Source organism: Apium graveolens, chromosome 8 (assembly GCF_009905375.1).
Source record: "Apium graveolens cultivar Ventura chromosome 8, ASM990537v1, whole genome shotgun sequence".
NCBI lineage: Eukaryota > Viridiplantae > Streptophyta > Magnoliopsida > Apiales > Apiaceae > Apium > Apium graveolens.
In genome coordinates this window covers 204,955,493-204,968,942 of record NC_133654.1, presented here as the reverse complement: position 1 = coordinate 204,968,942, position 13,450 = coordinate 204,955,493, and the positions used below count along the sequence as shown (strand labels likewise).

General features: G+C 38.7%; 1 non-coding gene across 1 annotated transcript; it reads right to left on the bottom strand.

The window, feature by feature from the left end:
• Window positions 1–383: 383 nt before the first annotated feature.
• Window positions 384–490, bottom strand: LOC141682106 (small nucleolar RNA R71). Its single transcript, XR_012559507.1, has one exon. It is a non-coding gene; the product is annotated as a small nucleolar RNA R71 (small nucleolar RNA).
• Between the last annotated feature and the right edge of the window lie 12,960 nt (window positions 491–13,450).

The following is a 13,450-nucleotide window of genomic DNA, read 5'->3' as shown; positions in this document are numbered from 1 at the left end:
ATCCAGCAACACGAATGAGAGCCTTGATGGATTTCTCTCAACCCAAGATCAATTACATTCAATCTAGCATTGTTAGGCCAGCTATCACAGCTAATACCTTTGAGATCAAGCCTCGCATAATTCAATGGGTACAGACTTTAGTCCAGTTTGGGGGTTCTCCAACTGAAGATCCCAATATGCACATTAGGGATTTCATTGAGATCTGCGACACCTTCAAGTTCAACGGTGTTTCTGAAGATGCTGCGAAGCTGAGACTGTTCCCATTCTCTCTGAGGAACAAGGCTAAGAGCTGGTTACACTCTCTACCAGCTGGTTCGATTACTACTTTGGAAGATCTTGCTCAGAAGTTTCTTACTAAATTCTTCCCTATGGCGAAGACAGCTGCACTCAGGAATGCTCTTACTCAATTTGCGCAGCAATTAGGAGAATCTTTATATGAAGCTTGGGAGCGCTACAAGGAGATTCTTAGGAAGTGTCATCATCATGGAATGCCTGATTGGATGATCATTAATTATTTTTACAATGGGTTGGGAGCACAGTCCAGACCCATGCTCGATGCAGCAACAGGTGGAGCATTATGGGCAAAGAGCTATGAGGAAGCTTATGATCTAATTGAACTGATGGCTGCTAATGAATATCAGTATCCAGCCCAGAGATTGCTACAGAGCAAGGTAGCAGGAGTTCTTGAGGTGGATACAGCTACGACTATCACTGCTCAACTAAAGGCGTTGTCTATGAAGATCGATTCTCTGGCTAACAATGGTATTAAGCAGATAATTAGTGTTTGTGAGCTGTGTGCAGGTCCGCATATGACAGAGCAATGTGCTATATCTAATGATTCAGCTCAATTTGTAAGCAACTTTCAGAGATCACTGCAACCAATTTCAGACACTTATCATCCTGACAACTGGAATCATCCTAACTTCAGTTGGAGCAACAATCAGAATGCGATGCAACAGCCATTCCAGCAGTTTGGAAATAAGTTATTCAACCCTCCCAGTTTTCAGCAACAACTCCAACTTCAATAACAAACTCATGATGCAGGTCTATCTTGGAATGAAAAATCAGAATTGGAGGAGTTGAGGCTTATGTGCAAAAACCAGGCTCTTATATGCCAAAGTCAGGCTGTTTCTATCCAGAATCTGGAGAACCAAATAGGGCAAATTGCTAATGCCTTATTGAATCGACCATCAGGAACGCTTCCTAGTGATACAGAAAAAAATCTAGGCAAGAGGGAAGTTGAAGAGCAGGTGAACGCCATCACCTTGAGGTCTGGAAAGGTCGCAAGCCCCAACATTCAGCAAGACGAAGAGCCTGAAAAATCTCAAGTTTCAGAAAATACAGTTGTTGCTGAAGAAGAAATGCAGAAGGAAGTAGAGGTGGAACCAAGGAAGACTACTGTGGAACACATTCCTCCTGAGGGTAATATAGGGGAGAAACAGATCTATCTTCCACCTCCTTTTCCTAAGAGGCTACAGAAGAAAAAGCTGGATAAGCAGTTTGAGAAGTTTTTGGAGGTGTTTAAGAAACTTCATATCAACATACCTTTCACTGAAGCTCTTGAACAGATGCCTAGCTATGTGAGGTTTATGAAAGGTATTCTCTCGCGAAAAGTGAAGCTCGATGACTTAGAGACCGTTGCTCGCATAGAGGAATGCAGTGCTATGCTGCAACAGAAGTTGCCTCCGAAGCTTAAAGATCCTGGAAGCTTCACTATTCCTTGCACCATCGGAAACTTGTCGTTCGACAAGTGTTTATGTGATTTAGGAGCTAGCATCAATCTGATGCCCTTATCTATCTTCAAGAAGCTTGGTCTGCCCGATCCAAAACCAACATACATGTCATTGCAACTAGCTGACCGTTCCATCGCTTATCCATGAGGTATAGTGTAGGACGTCTTGGTCAAGGTGGATAAACTCTTCTTCCCTGCTGATTTTATAATTGTTGATTTCGAGGAAGATAAGAAGATTCTCATTATCTTGGGAAGACCATTATTGGCTATAGGCCGAACTATGATCGATGTGCAAAAAGGAGAGCTTTTGATGAAGGTTTACGATCAAAAGGTCACTTTTAATGTGTTCAAGGAAATAAAGTTACCCACAACTAAAGATGAGTGCTTTAAAGTAGAGCAAATGCAGGTTTTGAATGCACCTCCGTGGAAGAGGAAGTTGGATATGCCATTCAATTCTCTTGGGTTAGCAGAGCTGAAAATTTCTCAGGAGCGTTTTGAACCATTTATTCAAGAAGCTCCCATACTTAAGCTCAACTGAATGTCAGATCACTTGAGTTATTCATTCTTAGGTGCACCCCCTGACAAGGGGTTTGGATATACTTTTGATGATGTAGAGAGTGGCTGGACGGATCTTCCAATGCCTACATAGGGTTCTTCTCATGCACCACAGACAGTTGATAGGACTGGTGTTGGTGATGAGCAGTACAGGCGAGTAATTAGGCGTATGGAGGCCATGCACGACATTCATCGTCATTTTGCTGCAGATTTGACATACGCTTTCAGTACTGTTGTTCGAGACACTGGTGGCGAGGTTGATTGGCCACCTGATCCTCCACCCGAGGAGGGTGATCTTTCCGACGACTAGGTATGCCTGAAATCCTTATTATTACCTTCAATGAGGACATTGAAAATTTTAAGTTTGGGGGTGATAATGTAAAGATTAGTAGTGTGTGTCCATATAGATTTATATTGCATGTTTAGTTGTAGTTCATTCATATTTTTGCATGATTTTTCATTTAGGACATATTTGTTTGTTTTTATGTGATTTCATATAGTTGCATTTGCATGCATATTTAGCATGATCCCTTAAGATGAACTATGATATTTGATAAGTTGATGTTGATTTGAGTGTGGTGATGACGAATAGAGGGATGTTTAAGTCTTAATGAATTGACTTGCATGCCAGAAATAAATATTTTGACAAAGTCTTATAGGGTTACTTTTGATCTAGATCATGATCATACTTGTTTGTTGTTGAGATTTAATCACTTGGTTATAGTTAGAATTTGTGATATTCTCGTAATGACGTAAAAACACTGATTTTTTTATCTGGAGAAAAACTTGGATTTCACTGCTAGTTGTTGTAAGGCTAGACGTCAAATGGCTAGTGGCCGGCTCATATTTTTATGAGTAGTCTAGGGTTGAATGAGATGGAGCGAAACACACTCATTCAGAAATTATTGAAAAAAAAAGAATAGAAAAATAAAGAAAAAAAAAGAAAAAAAGTATGTGTTTATGCATAATTGATCAAGAGTGAGCTCTTTAATACTCGAGTTATTAAGTTCCAGGGGACTTTGTGCCTAGTGACCTAAGGCTTTTATAGTCTGGGATCCGCTAACCTAACACCCGCTACATGGGAATTATTGCATAAGTCTTTTGGGACCTCATTCATTGCATGATCAAATAAGCATCTTTGCTATGTGTTCAATGATAGTGTGAATCCTTGTATAACTCTAGTAGAAAGGAGGTGTTGTGAGTCATAATGCATTTATTGTCTATTCTGTTTATAAACTTTTGATTGTTTCGATGATAGATAAGTTATGGTTATTGATCTAGTATCGAGAGATATCTATTAAGCATTCCACACACGCACGCATCTGGTTTGTGAGTTGGTATGTGGGATTTATTCGAACTCTGTTTTAAGTCATTGCATTCTTAGAGGCATTGGCTTATTCATTTGGTTATGGGTATTCTAAGGGGATCGATTTCATTATCAGTTAGTTGCATTCACATAGTTGCATTCATACATTAGTTTTGTTTTATAATTTTGAGTCTGTTTATGCTTGAGGACAAGCATCGATTCAAGTTTGGGGGTGTGATAAGTGGATTTTATATCCACTTGGAATGCTTTATTACAAGCTTAAATTGGTGTTTTGGACTCAAGTTGTTGGTATTTTGATGTGTTTTTGTGTTATTGCATTTCAGGTATCAGTTAAATGAAGAAAGGATCTTTTAAAGGAAATATGATAAAAAAATGATCATATTTGGAAGCCAAGGCCATTGGCAAGTTGTAGAGAATCTCGTTAGCTTCACGTGAGCAGTTGAATCGCCTAATTCTGACGAGTAGAATTCAAGTTATGGCCAAAACAAGATTTATCAGAAATTTTTCCAGACAGGAGTTGAGCGCCCGCCTAAGAGAGCTGAGCGGCCGCCCAGGAGAGCTGAGCGCCCGCCCGGAGAGCTGAGCAGCCGCCCAAGGCGCGGTTGGTCGCTGATTTCGCTGAAAAAGCCTTTTTGAGTGGAATTTGATGATTTTAAGGGTCCAGGTCCACTAGGGGCGTATATATACTTAAAATAAGGGTTTTCGTCATCCAGGAAGATTGGGATACCAAGGAGAAGATCTAGAAGCACAGAACAACTCCGAAAAAGAAGATCTTGTTTTCAACTTGTGATTCTTTGAATTAGTTGTAACTTTGGATGCTCGTTTTCGTTCTTATTGAACCTAGATCTTGTTTATTCGTACTTTGATTATTATTCAGTTTATTAAGACCATATTTTATACCATGCTTTCATTGGAACCCATGGTGACGATGAGTTTATTTATCGGCTAATCGTTATCGTGGGATTCTAGCGGATTTACTTATGGATTTCAATAATTAATTTGTTTTGTTATCTTGGTGTGTGGTGATTGATTGATATCATAGTATTGGTTGTGCTTATTCGTCTTATGTGCGTAGCTAACATATAAGATAATGTGTTAATCTCTATTGAAGCGACAATGAATATAGAGGTTTAGAACTTGCCATGCTAGCATAGGTTCATGTATGTGTATGCATGATTCGTAGGTAACTCTAACCTTTCTACTTGCCCTATGTAATCATTATGGATAACTTGTGCTTAAACCGTTAAGTTGTCAAATTCTATAGACATATAGGATCTCAATATAATTGGTGCCTATTCAGCTTCTATCTCTTTTGTGGATGTCCGGTAGAATGGTACTCGTGCAACGAAAGTTGGCGTTTATCAGTTTCGTGTTAGCTGATTAGTGTCATCACCATCACATGCTAAGGTTAAGAACGAAAAGGCTATTGAATGAAGTATTTAATGAATTTAGAATCCCATGTTTGTCATATATATTAATTCAACCTCAATTCTCTTAGTTAATGTTATTTAGTATAATCTCTTAGTTTAATAAAAACCCAATTTGTTATTTATCTTAGCATTGAGCGAAAACCATACATTGTTGCATAGGTGGATAAATTGAACTTAACCTAAACTAGTCTTTGTGGGAACGAATCTGATTTATATCTTATACTACTTGCGAATGCGTATACTTGCGTGAATATTAGCGCGTGTTTTTGCCCTAACAAGTTTTTGGCGCCGCTGCCGGGGACTCGGTGTTAATTTTTAGTTTATGTGCTTGTCATAAGTGGTCGTTAAAGTTCACTGACTCAGATTCTTTTACTTTCACGGTTTATTTGTTTGTGTTTTAGGTACTCATTATAATGGGAGATCCAGCAGCACGAACGAGAGCCTTGATGGATTTCTCTCAACCCAAGATCAATGACATTCGATCTAGCATTGTCAGACCAGCTAGAGCTCAAACTCGAACCCATTTTTTGTTCAATAGGAAAGCTCGGCTTGATTCGTGAGGAAAAAATTGAAGTTTGACTCATTTTCGGATCAGAAGTGGATGAGACTGATGTAGGACAAGAGGCCCGTGATTTTGAAGATAATGTCATGCCCCAAACATTTACAAAAGACAATATACGAGTAATTATATTAGTTAACAAAAGGAAGTAAATACATCTGAATCCAAGATCTTTACAGTTTAGGGTTTGGAACAGCCCAACAATATTAACTATTACAACCTGATTCCAATATCGAGTCCTCACACACAAAATCACTAACTACCTGAGCTCGGACATACGAATTGGCATCACAAGCCTTACGCGTTGTCTGCTTGAATCTAACCATATCTGCTAGTTGTAATATCAGGTTAAGCAAGTAGTGAGCCAAATGCTCAACAAGCGCTATAATATACATAAACTAGAATAATACATTAACAATGGAATTAAAAGATTCAACAATATTGTATCAAGAGATAAACTTTCAGGATGATGGCATCTTTTATTGTAATAAAACCATTCAAAACCATTTCCTTATCAAAAACCATTTTATGATGCTACGGATTACAGCCGGTGATCAGCCGCGAAGTAATCCTGAACCTCGCTGGGTTCTAGAACATTAATGGGATCCCTAGGCAACTTTTAAGCCTACAAATTAAGAGCGGAAAGGACTTGCGTCTCAGTCCAGATCCACTTTCTAAAGAAAATATTTGTCCCCCTTTGGGACTGGAAATCCAAATTTTAATTTTTTATTTTTAAAAACTGATGCCAAGTGATGGTTAATTTCTTAAATAATGAGCATCTTTATCAAGGGTTCTAGATCAACTTTGAAGCACAGAGAATAGATCCACTAAATTTCAAGGCCATGATCAACTAGACTATACTTTATTAAGGGAATTTCAAGGTTTCTATTCACAAGGAATTTGGCAATGAGATTTAGCAGGGTTATCGGATAGTATGAAGGAACTAAGTCAAACTAGGTTCAAAATAATAGTTCCAGATAAGACATAGGTATTGAAATATAAAGAAGGTGAGCATCAGTTCAAAGTATAACAGGGTATCATGTTTTAGGGGTAAGAATAGGGTTATCAAACAATCATGAATGAATTTTAAGGGATAACTAACTTTTAGGTATCAAGATAAGGTTACAGAGTATAACTTGCACAGGGTTTCACATCACAATTACTTGGTATATTAGCATGGTATGACTTTTGAATTACTTGCATAGAAATCTCCAAGCAAAGTTAAGCTACTTGCAATAGATACTTGAGGGTTCATGGCATTTGCATATAATACGAAAGATAGATTTGAAACCATTTGGATCATATATATCAAGGTGAATTAGAATACTCGTATCATATATAAAAGCTGGGCTAAAACTATCTTGCAGTATAAACAAAAAGGTAGGTTGAAACACTTGCCTTGAGAAAGGCTTGACTTGACTGGTAGGTGGGAGCAACTGGAGCTTCACTCGACTTTAATGGAAAGTTTACCCTCATCTCGAGAGCCCACACAAAATAATTATATCCTCATTATAATATATACTCACTAACTCAACCTGATTATAAACCGAAATTACGCACATTGGCACTTAGGCCTATATACACATAAACAACTATAATTACCTTATAAGCATAATAGTTCACATAGCCACTGATGTTCACATAGCATATTTAAGTACATAATAATATATCCATATACACTATATTGCATCACTAGTCTTGGATGATCTCACTCCACTTACTCAAGTCACTTAGTTATGCTAAACTAGCCAAAACTCTTAATATCGTACTCATAACTCGAAGTACCTTTTCTAAACCATCAAGTTCTTATGGACCCTGACTTAGGCCTTACACTCTGTTGACCTCATACTATCTTACAACTATGGTGGTCAACCTAGGCCTCACTCATAAGTGTCCTAAAACTAATGGTTAAGTGATTTTGCTCATTATAGTGATTTCAGGGTGACACCAATGGATTTATGAGTACAATTGACACCCTTACACTTCAAGTTTACCTCTCAAACTTCTACACTAGACTCTTCTGACCATAAGGAAACTCTCAAACTTAGTGTGGCTCAAGGCCTAGCTTGGGCCTACCTGGGCCTAAGCTTAAAGTCAAATGTTCCCCTGTTTTCTGGATAGAAAAGTGTCCTATTTTGCACTAACTAATGACACATGATTCTAACTCAATTCCTATGAAATATGGCTGGAAAAACTCCTCTGACACTCCCCCTAACTAGGTCTAACCAAGGCCTAGTGAGGGCCTACCCATGACATGGTCAAAACTCCTCATTTCTAAGTTGCAACAAAACTGTCCCCTATTGGATAGATTCTAAATTTTGGTGTGTGCACCTCACTAAATGGTTGGGTTTCTCTAATTTGTGACTTCTAGACTCAATTATACCCCAATTATTAACTCTCCGTGGCTTGGGCCTAACAATACCTAAGAAATACCCATTCAAAATCAACACAAAACTCACATGCAAATCTGGAAAAAATTTCAGGATTCTATCCTAGCCTTTCCACCTTAACTTCCACTTTAAAACCACAAATTAAATCTCAACCAAGGAAAATTTACTACTATAAGACTCTAAAATAAGGCCTCAACCAATAATGGAGATTATCCATGACATATAGTACCAACATGCAAAATAAAACTTAACATGCAACTCAAGATGATCACTAAATCAAGTTCGACTAAACAAGAGGGTTATTAAGTCATAAATTCGACTTAAAATACTTAACTAGTACAAAAGATCAGGCACACTACCTTTTAACAACTAAGAACAAGCATAATATCAAGGAAACAATTTGTTTTAAGCACATATAATTCGAATTTAACACAAACTAAGCATGCATGTACATTTTTGAAAAGAAGAGCATATATAACATGATTATACTTGAAAATAATGCCCTATCTCTAACATGCAAAGTGATATGGGCCTAAATATAGCCTAGATAAATAATTAATGTCAAATTAATTAGGCCTGATATGGTCCAGTAACGAAGCCCAGTTAACAAGGCCCAAAACCCTGAATATTAATTAATTTCGTAATTAATTAATAAGGGAGAAAAACAGCTATTAAGATGAGTCTTAGTGGGGATATAAATCCTTGTAGATTGGCCTCCAAGGAACCTCATGGGATAAGGAATCAGCTTCCTACTTCCTAAGACTCCAAAGTCCATTCTAATTCAGAGACTTGCCCACCAAGTCTCCTAACCCTAGTCCAATTCAAGGACTCCCAACGTCTATACAAGGGGTCTCATCCCCACTAATCAGAACTACATTTTTTGACTTGATCCTTGGCAATCAGCAAGGTACGCAGGCATCTTGTTAAGGCAGATCGAGTCACGAGACACAAAAGCAGTCAAATCGAACCTCGAAGCTCACGTTCCTTAGTAATAGATACAGCAATTATTATACCTTAGTTTTTGACCCATAACATTTGGCGCCGTATGTGGGAAAGCACAATAACAACCATGGCGAGAACACGGAGAACAAGCAGCGCCCTTGAAGGAGGAATACCCGCCGCGACAACCCAAGCGATTTCGTCAACCGTAGAGGTACCTCCGCATTCAACCTATGCCGCCACCCAAGGAGGAGCCCAGGTGGGGGCAACTGAACCTCAGTCACAAGGGACGATTTCTTCGGCTACTCAAGGGACGAATTCCCAACTTCAGCAGCTACATACACCTGTGAATTCTCGACCCGTTGGGTATGAATATTCAACTATTGTGACTACTAACCCCCTTATGGGATGCTCTTTTACCCCGAGGCTGGAGGAAGTGGACATGCTGGACGGGGTGAAGCACGAGGGCGAATACCCCCTACATACAAGGTTTGGATCCTATCCCGGAGGATCCGGAATTTTCTGGTCCTTATACTGAGAGAGACTCCGAATCTTCGGATGATGAAGTGGCCTCAAGAAGGAGGCGTGCTGGCAAAGAGCCGATGGCTGATGGTAACCAACGTCCTAGGAGCACCCGAGGGGTGAATCCCCAAGAAGTGCAGGAGAGAATCAAGCCCCATGAGGCTGAGATTCAAAGGCTGAAGCGCGACTTGGAGGCGCACCAGGTTCACAGGCCCCCATTACCACCTAGGGGGAGAAATCCTCCTCAAATCATACACTTGGATGGTCCGTCACAAAGAAGGGTTGTAGTCCCAAGAGCTGATCCAAGCAATCTTCTTCCCCTTGGAGATCCTAGTGATCCTACTCCACCATTCACTGAAGAGATAATGAATACCCATATCTCAAGGAAGTTCAAGATGCCCACTATCAAAACTTATGATGTAGCCGGAGATCCCGCTAATCACGTTAGGACATTCTCCAATGCACTGTTGTTGCAGCCCGTGAATGAAGCTATTAAGTGTCGGGCCTTTCCTCAAACCCTGTCGGGTATGGCACAAAGATGGTATAGTCTTTTACCCCCAAACTCTATTGGATCCTTCAGAGAATTAAGTCAGGCTTTTATTAAGCAATTCATCAGCAGGAGAGTGCATGCGAAAAGTTCATCATCCTTCATGAGCATTGTGTAGGGAGCGAAGGAATCCTTGGGAGACTACCTGGATCATTTTACAAAGGAAGTTTTAAAAGTCCCGAACCTTGATGACAAGGTAGCCATGATAGCACTGCAACAGGGAACTAGGGATGAGTTCTTCAAGATGTCCTTGGCCAAGCGCCCCCTGAAAGCATGTTGCAGCTCCAAGATAGAGGTGGGAAGTACATCAAGGTAGAAGAGAGCATGAGGAAGACCATAGTGAGTAACGAGCCCATTGGAGGCAAGAAACGGAAAACTGATTTGGAATATATCATTAAGGACAAGTATCCTAGAACTAAGCAAAGCAATGACTCAACCCTGAAGAAGGGAGGACCTGGACAAAAGTTCACTGAGTATGCTAAGCTGAATGCTCCTAGAAGCCAGAATTCGATGGAAATCAAGAAAGATTGAGATATTCGTTGGCCTAAACCCTTGAAGGCTGATCCTGCCAAGCTAGATAAGAGCAAGTATTGTAGATTTCACAAGGATGTTGGTCATGACACCGATGAGTGCAGACAGGTGAAAGACGAAATAGAGTTCCTCATTCGAAAAGGAATATTGAACAAGTACACTGAAGATGGAGGAGATAGGAACAACAACGTAAGAAAGAACTTTGATGATCGTAGGAGAGATCAAGATGATCAGGGACGAAATCCCCAACCTAGGGGACCGGTGATAAATGCGATCTTTGGAGCACCGCGATCCCGAGGGCCTGTGATAAATACAATCTTTGGGGGACCAACTGTTGCTGGTTTATCCAAGAATTCAAGGAAAGCATATGCTAGAGAAGTCATGCATATTGTTGGGGAAGCCCCGAAGAGGGTTAGGACAGAAGTGACAATGGAATTTGATGATTCTGACTTGGAAGGTATGAAATTTCCTCATGATGACCCGCTGGTCATAACACCGATAATAGGGAATAGCCCAGTGAAGAGGGTCCTTGTGGATAATGGTGCTTCAGTGGATATCTTTCTCTATGAAAACTTTTTAAGGATGGGTTATAATGACTCCCAATTGACCCCAACCGACATACCGATATATGGATTCGCAGGAGTAGAGTGAAGGGTTTTTAGCACATAAACGCAGCGAAAACGTAAATTTAAATCTTAAAAAAAACCAAAACCCTCCGCAGGATCCATGCGAACAGTAATATTTAATTCGTAGTTCAGTATGTTTACCTTAAGAAACTTTACGTTAATGGAAAGATGGAGGTCTTTAATGGTGATCCAAAAATGATGAACGGAGATCCTTAACAACTGCTCCTCAAGTGTGTAGCACTCCACCGGTATCCACCAAGAAAACGATGTAATGAAGGAGGAGGAGATGGAGAGAATTAGGGTTTTGTAAATCTTTTTGGTTGAGGCAAAAATAGGGTCTATAATAGTATATTTATAAGCAAAATTTTCAGCTAAAAATTTTCCCATAAAATATTATTATTATTAACCCTTTATTATTCTCATTAATAATTAAAACACCTTTTAATTATTAATCCTTTTTCTAAACACTTTAGAAATAATTCTCTCTCTTGATTTAATTTCCAAAAATTAAATTCTTAATTAATAATATTAAGAACATTTTCTTAATTAATTTATAATCAATTAAATCTCATTTAATCAATTATTAAATTTGCCAATTAATTATTTATTTCATAAATAAATAATTATCAGCAATTATTAATTAATTCCTCCACCATTAAATCATTCTCTTTTATGTGTGACCCTGCAGGTTCAATATTAAGCCGGTAGTAGATATAAATAATAATAAAACTATTTTATCATTATTTATATAAATTCTCTAATTCATTAAATATGATTAATTAATTAATCATATTTATTCTATATCGTGAGGGATACTTCTCAGCATATCGCGACTATCCGGATAATAGGAATTCACTGCTTAGAATACCAAGAACCTATTCAGTGAGTAGTTACCGTACAATTAATTCCTTCTACCCTGCAATGTCACGATTAAATACAAGGCATGGAACTTGTGTCAAGCCTATCTTATTTAATCACTTGCTTTCCCATTCACTATGCTTAGTTCTATTTAATGTAAATTAGAAACTCCTTTCTAATTTCATTCACTCTGGCCAGAGATTCCTGAACTAACATAAGTGGATCAGCATTGAACATTCTCTTCCTACACTTGAAGGGGTAGATCCTTTATTGATCATACACTATCTTCGTGTACAAATTCCTATACCCAGTAGAGCCCTTATAATTGTCCTTTGAGACTAAAAACTAAACCAAAGCATAATTCAGTGTACGCAAGATGACTATGATGACCTCAAGTCTAAGGATACTTGTACAACTATCACTATGTGAACAACTACTGACACGTGAGTGAACTCCATCAGTTGTTCAGCTGTGTGAGTCATGTTCAGTGAACTTATTCTATAATAAGCACCTACATACTAGCTATAATGTCACCACACAAATGTCTATGAGAACAGACATCCTTCATAATGAAGCAAGCATAATATGTACCGATCTTTGTGGATTATTAATTACTAGTTAGTAATCCTACGACCAGGAACTATTTAAGTTTAGAGTTATCATCTTTTAGGTCTCATTATTATGATCTCATCACAATCCATAAAAAGCTTTACTCTAAACTGTGGTATATCTTATTTAAACATTTAAATAGATAGAGCCCGCAATAAAAATAAAACAAGTCTTTTATTAATATCAATGAAATCAAAACAGATTACATAAAAGTTATTCCTAAATCCTCATACATGATTGGACTTAGGACATATCTCTTTCAATCTCCCACTTGTACTAAAGCCAATCACTCTGGTATCTAATACCCATCTTGTCTTTATGACGATCAAAGTGACTCTGAGAAAGTGGCTTTGTAAGTGGGTCTGCTACGTTGTTATGTGTGCCAACTCTCTCGACGTTGACATCTCCTCTTTCAACAATATGAATTGCACCACCATTCAGAGTAAACACGTACCCTGACATGGATTTGCTATCACTCTCTGATTGAAAACTAGAGTCAGTATAACCCTCTATTTTCAAGTCAGATTCACCACCAAAAACAAGAAAAATGTCCTTAGTCCTTCGCAAGTACTTAAGGATGTTTTTCACTGCTTTCCAGTGGTCTTCACCTGGATTGGACTGATATCTGCTCGTCACACTAATTGAATAAGCAACATCAGGCCTTGTACACAATATCGCGTACATGATAGATCCTATTGTTGAAGCATAAGGAATCTTACTCATACGCTCTCTTTCCTCAGGTGTCTTAGGAGACATTTTTTCGGAAAGGGACACTCCATGGCTCATCGGTATGAGACCTCTTTTGGAGTTTTCCATGCTAAACCT